The sequence below is a fragment of the Ambystoma mexicanum genome, chromosome 2p (assembly GCF_040938575.1).
Source record: "Ambystoma mexicanum isolate Mex_15411 chromosome 2p, UKY_AmexF1_1, whole genome shotgun sequence".
Taxonomy (NCBI): domain Eukaryota; kingdom Metazoa; phylum Chordata; class Amphibia; order Caudata; family Ambystomatidae; genus Ambystoma; species Ambystoma mexicanum.
Window position 1 is genome coordinate 588,664,944 of NC_090923.1, and position 12,536 is coordinate 588,677,479.

The 12,536-nt window shown below is 49.5% G+C and overlaps 1 protein-coding gene across 5 annotated transcripts in view; it reads left to right on the forward strand.

Moving 5' to 3' along the window:
• FANCD2 (FA complementation group D2) overlaps window positions 1–12,536 on the forward strand; it is a 2,923,540-nt gene that overhangs the window by 81,928 nt on the left and 2,829,076 nt on the right. The window lies entirely within an intron of this gene.

The window sequence follows — 12,536 nt, forward strand, 5'->3', positions numbered from 1 at the left end:
ACAGTCTTTATTTGAATATAGAGACCCTTGTAGTAGGTGTTTTAGGACAGTGGGTAAGAGCTGTTGGCGTCAGTGTTTCTCACACTAAGTGTAAACTGAAGCCACTGTTGCAGAGGAGCCTGCTCTTTGCTCGCCTGTTGTTGATATGCAGTGTGCACTGTGCTTATGAAGGGGCCTCAGAGGCCCAATCTGCCCCCCGGCCTTATGTTTGAAACCACTGCATTACAACAAGCCAACACCACTTATGCATGTTTTTTATATCTTTATCGTGCATGATTTTTAAGATGGATTTCTCAAATCTGGCCTGGTGGACAGTAAACGGGGCAACACTGAGAGGTTAGTCAAACCCAATCAAGCTAAGTGTGGAGAGTGGTCAAGGCTTAGTCTCAGGAGAGGTGAGTGTGATAAGGGGTCCACAATGAGTCCACACAGGTAAATGCACAAAGATTCTACTTGGAAGGGTAAGTACAGAAATACTCTATTTATCATAGGCCTAAAAACACACTAGAAAAATGAATCAAGCAGGTAATACTATCAAACAACAATCGGTTATTTTTTTTTAATTTTTTTTTTAAAAACATTTTATTGGCATTTGTAAAAGTGCAAAACAAACAACAAACAGTGACTTAACAACCAACTGAAAACAAATTGACTAATTAACTACTTAACTTCCACAGCCTTCATAGAGCAGTGTATCGTCCGTGGTGGGGGGCGGAGGGGGGGGGTTCGGAGTGCAGCAAGTCCGTGGTCGTGGGGGGCTGGGTATGGTGTTGACCATTCTTGGAAACCAGTCACAGGCGGTATTCTGTTAGGAGCGAAGATTCAGGGGGGTTTGTGGTCGGAGGCGAATTGAATGTCACGCACCAGGGCCTTCCATGAGTCCAGAGCGTCATTGGAGTCGTCGTCGTTCGAGCGAATGCCATCCTGCCAGGCCCTAGTCTCCGCCTCCGTCCACTTTTCCAGGTCTTTGAGCCAACGTCCATGTCTAGGGCCCCTTGGGGATTTCCATGCCATCGCTACGGACCTCTTCGCAAGGATGCAAGCAAGGTCCATTAGTTTGACCTGATGCTTGTGTTTGCTGGGTCTGGGATGGGCTCCCAGCAGGCATTCCTTTGGGTTCCACTCGTATCTTGTGAGCCCCGCCTCAGTGCATGTACGTTCCACCATGGACCAGAAGTGCGCAGTCTTGGTGCAGGTCCAAAACATATGGATCAAGTCCGCCTTGTCGTTACCGCACCAGGGGCAGTGCGGAAGTGCACGATTGTTGAAGGTGGCAACTCTTAGCGGAGTCATGTATGTCCGGTATAGGACATTTAACTGGACTTGTTTAAATCTGGTATTCCTCGACACCTCTTTGGGGTATAGAAGTATTCGCTCCCATTCGCCGTCGGTGAGCGGGACCCCCAGGTCGGATTCCCACTTTTGTCTCAGGGGCGTGCTTTTTGGGTTGGGTCTGTCGTTCAGCCTGGCATATAAGCGGGAGACCGGTCTCCAGCCATCTGCCAGGTCGTACATCTCCTGAAGAAGGGGGTCCGATGGGGGTTCCTCCGGCCAAACGGGCCATTGTGCCTTTGCCGTTCGCTTGAGGCGATGGTACCACAAGAACTGGGAGTTTGAAATGCCTTCATTGGCTTGTAGGGATTCGAGTTCTCTGAACATGTCGTCTTCGAACAGATCCCCCCATGTGTAGATTCCAGCTCTCTCCCATTGTCTCGCTGTCGCTAAGTCTGCGTGGGTCTTGCACACGTCAGCCAGGATGGGAGCACTGGGATTGTAGGGGTGCTCTAGGTGTCGGAGAGAGCCGGTTCTGGCCCACACCTGCCGGCCCAAGGTGACAATCATGGGGACTCCTGAAGCTTGTTTCAACGGGTTCCAAAGCATCTCCCTGGGGAACAGCCTGGAAGTCGGGTTACGGAGGAGCTTCGTTTCCGACGAAAGTTCATCAGAAAGCCATTTCGTTGTGTGACTGAGCTGTGCGGCCAGATAGTACCTTTGTAGATCCGGTAGTTGTATCCCACCTTCTTTGTGCGGGAGCGTGAGTGTGGGGAGGGAGATCTTGTGTCTGGAGGACCCCCATATGAAGTCCTTGATGAGAGAGTCCAATTTTTTGAAGAAAGGCGGCCTGATGTAAAAGCATACATTCGTGAAGTGGTACAAGAGGCGGGGGAGAATTATCATTTTGACTATTGCGGCTCTGCCCATTACCGCCAGTGGTAGCTTCGACCAAAAGTTCATGGCTTTGCGAAGGGTCCTAACAGCTTTTTCCGTGTTATGGTCATGTGTGAGAGCTGGGGTATGGCACACGTCAATTCCCAGGTATTTAAAGTGCTCTAGTTGCCATCGTATCCCGACGTCTGGGAGGTCTGACTCGGCCAGGCCCCTAAGTCTCGCCAGCGGAAACGCACAAGACTTCAATTTGCTGAATGTTATTCCGGAGTATCGGGAGTAGTTGTCGAGGATATCTAGCGCGACGTGTGCGTTGAGCCGGGGGTTATTCAAGTAGAGGAGGACATCGTCCGCATACATGGATATTATGGCATAGTCCCTGCCCAGCCCGATGCCCGCGTCAAAATGTTGTGCCCTGAAGTAGGCAGCCACTGGCTCCAGGCCCAGTATATATAACATTGGGGATAGTGGGCATCCTTGTCGGGTGCCGCGCTGTATCGGCCAGGCCTGGGACATCGTCGTTCCAGTCTTCACCCTCGCCGTCGGGGTGTTGTACAGTACCTCGATCCACCTCACGAAGCTCGCTCCAAAGCCGAATTCCTTTAGTACTTCAATTAACCACTCCCAAAAGATGGAATCAAAAGCTTTTATGGCGTCCAGAGAGAGTATAGCGAGGTCTTCATCTCGGTCGTGGGTCTCCGCCATGATGTGTTGGAGCCTCCTCAGGTTCGCAGTGGTGTTGCGACCTGGCACAAAGCCATTTTGGTCTTCATGGATCAAGGTTCCAATCACCCTTGCCAGCCTCTTAGCTAAAATTGTGGTCAAAATTTTGCAGTCGTAGTTCAGCATGGCAATCGGGCGATATGACTCGCAGTTGTTGGCGGGTTTGTTAGGTTTAAGTATAGGGATAATAATTGTCTCTTTCATGGAGTCAGGTAAGGTCCCAGTTTCAAATGCCTCCATATAGACCCTGTGGAGTGTCGGGGCAAGGGTGGCAGCGTAGGCTTTGTAGAATTCGGGCGGGAGTCCATCGCTCCCGGGGGTTTTACAAGTGGTCAGCGACTGAATCGCATATGTCACGTCCTCAGCGGTGATCTCTGCATCCAATGACTCTCTCTGGGCCTCCGTCAGACTTGGGAGCTCAATCTCGGCCAGTGTGGTCCTGATGTCGTCCACTGGTATTTTGGTGTCATGGGCGTACAACCTGGAGTAGAAGGCCGCAAAAGCTTGGTTGATATCTCGTTGCGTCCGATGAGTCGTCCCCCTTTCATCCGTTATTTCGGTTGGGAGGTGTCTTGGAAACTCGCGCCGACACAGCCAGGCAAGCATTCTACCAGGCTTATCCGCTTCTTTGTGAGTTCTGGCTATGTAGGTCGCGTAGTCGAATTTGGACAGTCTGTTCCATGCCAATAGGCACTCCTCCCGGATGTCCTTCAGCTCTGTCTCGGCGTCGGGTGCATTGTTGAGTTCGGATTCAAGGTAGGTGATCCTGTCTTCCAATTTCTCCAGTTTCAGTTTCAGTTGCTTGCGAATACCTCCGGAACCTGATATAACTTCGCCTCTTGTGACAACCTTCATGGCCTCCCAGAGTGTGCTCCAGCGCGACACTGAACCCGTATTAATGTCGAGATAATCTTCGAGTTTGGTACCCAGTTCTTCCCTGAATGCGTGGTCCGTGAGTGCTGCGGGTGGCATTCTCCATAGCGGGATTGGTGGCCTGGGTCCTCTAGGGATCCATTGCATGATCAATGGCGAGTGATCAGATATGGTTCTACCTAGGTAAAGTGTGTCGTCCACCTGCTGAGCCAGCGCACGATCGATGAACAGATAGTCTATCCTCGTGTGGACCTTGTGGGGGGCCGAGTAATAGGAGTAGCTCCTCTCGATGCGATGTTGTTCCCTCCAAATGTCCACCAGATCGAGTTGTTCTATTGCCGTGTTCAGCGCGTTTGACGCGAGGTTGTTCGGGGAACGGGGGGGGTCCGACCTGTCCAGAGCGCCGTTCCTGACCGAATTGAAGTCGCCACCCCATATGAAAGCGCTCTCTCTCCTGGGAATGATTTTGGCAGTGAGCATTGCGAGGTGTGAGGGTATTCCTTGTTGCGGGAAATATGAGTTCACCAGGCACACCGGTATGGAATCGATGGTGCCCCATATTATTAGATATCTGCCCTCCTTATCAGCTTCGTGGCCCAACAGGTGGAAGGGGACAGTTGGGCTCACCCACGTGAACACTCCTCTGGCGAATTTGGAATAAGGCGCCCCTTTCCCAGTACCTCCCCACTTATCGGAGAGTTTGGCCGTTGCTTCGTCCGTGAGGTGGGTTTCTTGGAGCATTGCTATTGATATCTTTTTCCTACGCAGATAGGAGTGGATCCGATTCCTCCTCATGTACGTGCCCATGCCCCTCACGTTCCACGTCATCACCTTGATTTGGGACGCCATGGAGTTATTGTTTCAGCCTCGTCTTCCACGCCTCCCCCGCCTCCGGGCGGTACATTATCCCCCTCTGGGTCTGGCGACGTCCCGTCCGCTGCCCCCAAGAGCCTCCGGTCCCGTTTTTCTGCTTCATTAGTAGTCTGAGGGCTGTGGTATGAACAAAAACAAATAACAAAACTAAAACTGGTGCGCCCAGCAACGACAAAGTCTTGCGGGTGCTCAGGCGCTCTCGTACCGTCTGGACCCATCCGGGTATCGGGCACGAGGAAGGTCGGGCAGGCAACTGGCCTGACCTGTTCTGTTCGTGGGGGGTGGGGCCCTGTGCCTGGCGGGGGCCGAGCGAGGGCCGTTTCATCTTTGCAGACTGTTGAGTGATGTTACCTTCTTCATAGGTCGAGTGCCCAACGTCCGAGTTGAGTGTATGACATCTTCGCATCGGGCGTGGGGGTTCATCAATTCGCGGAGAGTTGAGAGTCATTGTCCGCTGCCAGATTGTTGTCCTCTAGCCACATGGTCGCCGCTGCCGGGGATTCCAAGAAGATCGCCCTGCCCTTGTGGATCACTTTTAATCTGGAGGGGTAGAGCAACATGTATTTTAGGTCTAGTTGTCTGAGCCGAGCCTTGATCGGCACGAATGAATTCCTCTCGCGTTGGACTTTCGGGGTGTAATCAGGGTAGATCGTGATCTTAGAGTCGTTGCGTTCGATAGGGCCCTCCTCTCTGGAGTGTCGGAGGATAATCTCCCTATCTCGGAAGTTCAGAACTTTAGCAATTATAGGGCGAGGGCGCGAGCCCGGCGGGGGTTTCTTCTGCAGCGATCTGTGCGCCCTTTCGATCGAGAATCCCTGCGTCAGCTTTCCTGCGCCCACCTCCTGTTGTATCAGGGATTCCACATAGGCCGTCGGATCCGGGCCCTCGCTTCCCTCCGGTACCCCCAGTATTCGGATGTTAGCGCGTCTGGCTCGGCCCTCGGCCTCTTCGGCCCTGGCTTCAAGTGTGAGTACCTTCCGTTCTAGGTCCGTCACCTTGGCCTTCAGCTCCTTTGTGTCTCCCGACGTCTCTTTAATGGTGGATTCGGCGGAGGTCACCCTTTCCGTCAAGTTGCGGGCGTCCTGACGCACAAGCTGCAGCTCAGATTTGAACTCCCCAATTCTCATGTCTATGAACGCACGCAATGACTCAATCGCCTCCAGTACTTGTGCTTGGTTTTCTGGGGAACCAGTTGGTTGCGCTCGGGGGGATTCAGGAGTGGAAGCGCTTGGCTGCAGGGGAGTCTTCGCTTTAGCGGACACGTAGGAGTCCATGGTGCTTGCCTTTGTCTTGTTCCTGGACGCCATTTTGGCGTCACTCGATCGTGTGGAGACAGGCGCCGGGGTTATTTGTCGGAAGCAGGGTGGTCGAGGCTCAAGTTTTCAAGAGGGTGTGCAGTGGGATATTTATCAGGTCGTTCGCGCTCATGCCCGGCGCTCTCCCCACCGCCACCGTCGCCTGTTGTCGATGGCCGGGGCCGTGCTCGGTGGTGTGGGTCTGAGCCCCGGTTTGGTTTCCCCGGCCAGGGGATCTGGTTAGTTCAGCTCAGCAGGGCCGGATAGAGGTAGAGGCTCCTCACCCCTGATGCCGTCGCAGCAGAGGTTAATAGGTCGGTTTGGCTGCAAGTTCTCCTGCGACATTAGTTTCGTAAGATGGCCGCCATCTTGGGTCCCGCCAAGGGGGGGGGGACCGTTATCGGGACGAATCCTTGGGCTCGGGGGCCCGGATCCAGGGGAAGACCCCTGCAGCGTGTCCGGGCTCGGTTCCCCTCTCCTCGGAACCGATTCTTTCTATCCCAGGTGCGATTTTGAGTAGGCAAAAGGATCTGGAAACGGCGCCTCGGCCGGAGCACGGCGACTCAGCTTCCACTCGCCATCAGCTCCAGGCCACGCCCCAACAACAATCGGTTATAAAACATATATACAGTCACCTTTGGTTTGTAGAAATGCATACAATTCATTAAACACCTGAAAGTAAGGTAAGTAATTATACAATTGAGGAAAACCAGTTCACAAGTGTAATACCCTAACTTTATAAATTGAATGGGGCCTTGTACCCAAAAGTCACAAAGTTCCTTTAGGAGAGTGGACGAAGTTAGGAATAGTTCTTGTGGTGGTAAACATTTTTCCAGAAGACTTCTCAAGGATTTTACTCGTACGTAAGATACTTTTTATATTCCTTAGAACAGCTTTTTAAGCAAATGTTTAACAAGCAAGGGAATAGAGTAAATCAGTCATTCACAAAGTGTATTATAGGGGCGATGGGGACTTCTACGAGTATTCCGATTACTCACTGCCCTTACTCTGATTTTCCTAAGTGACTTGGCAGGCCGACTGGTGGGTAACTGCAGGTAGGCTTTCCTGGCGTTGGATCCAGTAGAAGATGCTCAGGAGCTGCGAGTGCAAGGAAGATTCTGATCGGGTCCAGGAGCTGGGTGCGACCCTTTCCCATGAAGAAATGCAGTAGGCACTGCTGCAGGTCTCTTCAGGACACTCTACCAGATGGGTGATGGCCGGTTCCAGTGACAGTCACTGCACATGGGTTACAGCAGGCATCTCTCCAGTCACGAACGAAGACGGGCTTCCAGGACAGGATCCCTTGATGCTGGGAAGATGAAACTTGGCAGGAAAGCGACTTGTGGGACGAGCTGGCAACCGCCAAAGTTCCAGACAAAAACTCAGAACGGTAGCCCAATTCAGAGCTGTTCGGTCCTCCGGGTGGTCCAGGGATGATTCCAAAGGCTTAAAGCTGCAGGAACATGAATAGACGTTGAGACTGGTTGGTCCTACCAGTCCAAGGGTCGAAACACTGATGAGGGCCTTCTCGGATCGGGTACTCCAGCAGGGCTTCACCGGGACAGTTACAGGAAAGGTTGCTAGGCCTCTTCAGAAATCGTCCACGGCTCTTCAGTTGGCTGCACAGCTATACAGGATTTTTGGCTCAGTTTCTGATCCTCTGGAATGACTGCAGGTCTCCTCTTCTCATCCTAAATTCAGGTGAGTGATCGAACTCAGCCTTCCAATGGTAAGGATCTGCACCACTCACTCAGCCAGCGGTGGTCCAATCAGGGACTAATGTGGGTTTCTTTTGTGCATGCACACTAAACTTTCTGGCACCAGTTTGTGAATTGGGACCAGACAGTCCTAACCCACTTCCTGGGGTAACAAACACAAGTGGCATGCAATAGCCCGAGAAAGCAGTAGCTTTGCCAAGCAAATGCATGACCATATTAGGGATTTTCTGCCCTGGGAAGGCAAGATGAAGGCCAAATAACAAACTGGCCAAAGAACAAGTGAAAAACCTTGTTGCACGGCCATTTTAGGACACTAGCCCCTGTTAGTAGCCAAACGTGGTGAGCGTGAATGTGCATACAAAAAATATAGCAACAATTGTAAAACTGTATCTGCTGCCACCAGCTTCTCTTTAGGCATATTTAAAAGTAACCAAAAATCCCAATGTTAAAAGGCTAGGATGATAGCAAAGTTACCCCCATTCCACTGCATTGAATGATGCTGTGTGCATTGTTAAAAAGTTACCAAAGAAGGTGAAAAGTAGAAAGACAAAAGGGAACCATAGTTTCCCAGTACTGACAGTCTGAAGGTCTAATCAGTTTCTCCATAACAAATGAGCAAAAGGGCATTCGCTATGGGGGAACTGAAGGCTTCACTTCTCTGTAAAAAGTCAGGACAGTGTCAAAAGCATCAGCAAACGGGCTGGAGGTCCATAGAATATGGAGGGAAAGTTGCCTAAAAAATTATTCTTGCCTACCAATTCAATTTCAATCCAATAATCCAACTTTGCTTCTGTCTTTGAATATCTGAGAAGTCTCTGCAAATTTCCGAGTCCATCGATTGCCATTTCCTCATGTTCGCTGACCTCCAGAGTGTGTTGCCTACCCATCTTGGTATCATTGCTCCTGTGGAGGTGGGAAAGGGCTCTGGGGAATCCAGTGCCATATTCCAACAGGTTGTCTTCTCTCATTCCTCCAGCCCCACTGGGGTTGTTACTTGCATGATTACAGCATCTTCTCCTGTACATGAGCCCTGTGCCCAAAGGTTAAACGCCAGTTCCTGCCCTCCCTCCTGGTGTCCGGCTGCTCGCTTATCTGCCACATCCTATGTAAACCATTCAAAGGCACATCCTTGTGAGGCGAGAGGTGTTTTCTACCATCTATTTGTTCCATTGCGGCCCCATGTGAGTCTGAACCTGACCAGTTGCATATAAGCAAAATGATTTATGCTATCAAATAATACCACTCCAGTGTACTTCCTTTTGCAGCCGATTCAGTTGAACTTCAGATTGTCGCTCACAAATGGAATCCTATTTTTTGGGTGGAGTTTTTAACAGCACAATTTTTCTTCTTGGCATTGTGCCTGACTCCCGAGAACAATTTGTGGAGTATGGTCAGGGAAACTGCAGTGTACTAACTAGTCTCCTGAATAATGAACCCATTTACAAAAACATCTAAGACTTCTAGCACAAGCCACTTTGAAAGCGAAATATTTAAAACTCGTACGGTCACCTGCTAAAATTATTTCATTATTGCTTGGCCAGGAGTTTTATTTGAACTTTACTTTTCAATCTTGTCTGTCTGTCTTCATAGCAGTACTAAGTGAGTGATACCTTCTTGGGAGACAGACACCTTCCAATGCTTGTAACCATGAACTTTATCAACTTCATAAGACCTTATTCTCTGCCTTTTTCTGTCTATTGAAAATTCGATTCCTTGTATCTTTTTTTGTGCACACATTTTATTACATTTTATTTGCTGCAGGCCATTACCCCAGCAAGTCTTTCCCCTTTAAATTCAAGGCGCCAGTACTTTCTTCCATCCTCTGCACACCAAGCGCATCATTTAGACAGTAGTGGAATGGTCTGTGAAGTGGTCTGGGTACACATTTGAAGCTTTAGTCTTGGACATGCTACTTGCCCACAACCCTGTTGCTGTACCAGTGCACTGCTATGATGAACAGTTGTCCATATGCTGTTGCTGCTTACATGTAAAGATATTTCTGAGTTTGTCTAGACTGCCAGACACAGCAAGAAATCGCATTTTAGAAGCCCCAGTGAAGCAATGCGGCATTACAAGTAAGGTTCACTACAGGAAGCACACCAGGGAGGCTAGCTATGTGTGGCCACCTCGGAACACCATTGTATATGGTATCATGTTTGTTTTGTTGTTAAGGAGAACATGAGCATTCCAGAATGTGTTCTTAAGAGAATTTACTTTCTCAAGAGCAGGCCTTGGAAAAATCTTTAGAACTCTGCCAGACTTGCAGGTCAAGTAACTTAGTTTATCATCTGGGCCTAAGAGAAATACACTTGGTGAGATGATGATATTCTAATTTTAAAGACTTGCTGACTAGAAGCTCTAAAACCTAAACTGAAGCATTCCCAGATATGTTAATCACTGATACATATGCTCCCCATAGATGGGGGAGTGTGCGACAGCTGGCATGGCATGAAAGGAAGGATCAGCACATGCAACAGCAAATGAATGTTATGGACAATGCCTCATATCACAGCACTTATTAGCCTGGCCTTCTGGAGGTTACACTGCCTCCACCCGGACCAGCAATTCAGTGCATTTGCATACCACAGGTACTGTAGGAATGCCCCCGTAGACGCTCGCACCACAAAAAATACAACCTGCTAGGGAAATAGGCCCAATACACCTCTTGGAAGGATAACAAGGTTATTTCCATGAAAATGGATACGCCAACAAAAAACTCTGCTGTCGCGGAACGTTCTGTCAAAATCTGCACAAGTAGAACCATATGAAGGTACAAGCCTTCATCAGTGACGTCATTACATACAGGGGAAAACCTGCGTGGCTGGTTGGTTAGACCTTTTACGTGGTCAGCCTGCTCCATAGGGGATGCCAGTCCATTGGTACCAACCCTGTCGGTCCATCTTCCTCCTCGTGGGTGATGCTGCATTCGTCATCAGTGCGAAGCTGAGCAATTGGCAAATATTCGTAAATTAAAAATGCATCTTTATCTATGTAACAGTGCACCTGGTATAAGCAGACAAGGCCCCGGGGGGAAAGCTGAGGTCACACTAACTTGCACACTTCACTCGCTGCCAGGCAGGCCGGCACTTTTCCCACCCTCGTTTTGGCCTATAATTTCATCCCTCCCTGCACCTCGCAGCACAAATCACGTGACCTAGAAGTGAAGGCAGGAAAGCCTTGCTTTCTGATCTTTTTGATTGATCGGGGGTCGAACAGAATTATGGTCAGTGGTCTGGGGCTGGCTGCTATTTTGGAAGTCAGGGGTCCTAAATCCAGGGCTTTGGAGGCTATAACCTAGGATTGGGACTGGTGGGGTCCCGTGCCCTCCTTCTCATGGGATCACACCGTTCAGACACTTGGTCCTCCTCCCGTGGCCTTGCAGGGCACATTCTTCCCAGGTCACGAAGGTTGGCAACATTTTAGGACAATGAAGAGTTTTATGGGGCTGTAGGTCTCTGGCCTTTCTCATCAGTGTGTGGGATACAACCTGTTCCCTTGCTCATGTTCGCGGCTTAGGCCTGGAGTGCTGACTGTCATGCTACGTTTAAGCTTTGTGCCTTAATATGGCTGCTAATATGTAAGATGGCTGCTATTCCAGCATGTGCACTACACCTAGAAAATCATGCGATAATGTGACCGTGCAGAAGCCCTAAAGGCACCTCCCTGCTCCCTTACAATATCTGCAGCGATCTTTGCCTTATCATAAAGCACTTTGGGATGCGGAAAGGTAGAGTTCCCTTCCCAACAGTACACAACAGACCTAAGGCAATAGGTAAATTACATTAATAAATGTAATACCTGAACAAAACAAACATGCAACGAAGTTACTTTTTCAGAAGTATGTCAAGATATAGGAATTTGCTCACCCTAGGTAACAGTTCTGATGGGATCACTGCCAGTGCAGGGATTGGAAAAAAAGGTTTGATCATAAATAAAATAGCTGCTGGGTATAGGACATCATCCAGTGATCAGTGCTACCTCTGGTGAAGGAGCTAATAAATAGCGGGCTGCAAGCCTAACATTCGCATACAGGAATCGAAATCAAGAATTGATGAGCAGGAGCTAGAGGTAGCCTCTTGGGCACCACCCATTAAGGTGGAGTTGTGTCTTTGGAATGAATAGTTAGCACATGGTGTGCTGTAAATCTTACTCCCACAAGAGTTGCCAACTATAACTTTTTGGCCATTATACTTTTAGGGCCTGATTCACAGAGTGTTTTCCTATGGGATTGCGCCATTATAAAACCCTTCTGTGAATCGGGCCCTAAATGTCTTCATGCTGTGTCCTAAAGCTCATTTTATACACATGCCCAAACGCACTGAGTTGATGGCACATTATTAGTTTTTGTATGCCCCCCCTTTTGATCTGTTAAGCTAACTATGCTCTTCTAGGCAAATGGTACACACTGAATAACTCATTTTCTTGCAATTATTAAGGTCAATTTAGGAAGACTGAATCAATTTTTCCAAATGAACCTTAAATAAATGCCACCCGCAAGACTGCCTACCTGCCTAGCCTCATCCTTTACCACACACAAGTGCTTGCAGGGGCTGATAGGTACGGGCGGGCCAGAAGTCGCAGGCGTACAAGTTAAATGTATGTCTTTGTGTTTGTCTGTTAGGGATGAAGGGGAATGATTGTGGTGGAGAAACAGGAAGTGTGTTTGTGTGTGTGTTTGTCAGTTTGTCTGTAGGGGGGTTGAGGGTGTGGAAGAAAAGGGGTGGGGGGGGTCAGGGAACTGGCCTGATTTCAAGGAAATTCCACCAGTGAGGGAGAGAGTTGGGGGCAGGCGGGGGGATCAGCTTCCTGTGGGTTCATAGAAGATGTACTCCCCCAAAATTGCGTTGACCCCAGAGTTGTAGGCCTTACCAAATCAGTCTTTTTTGTG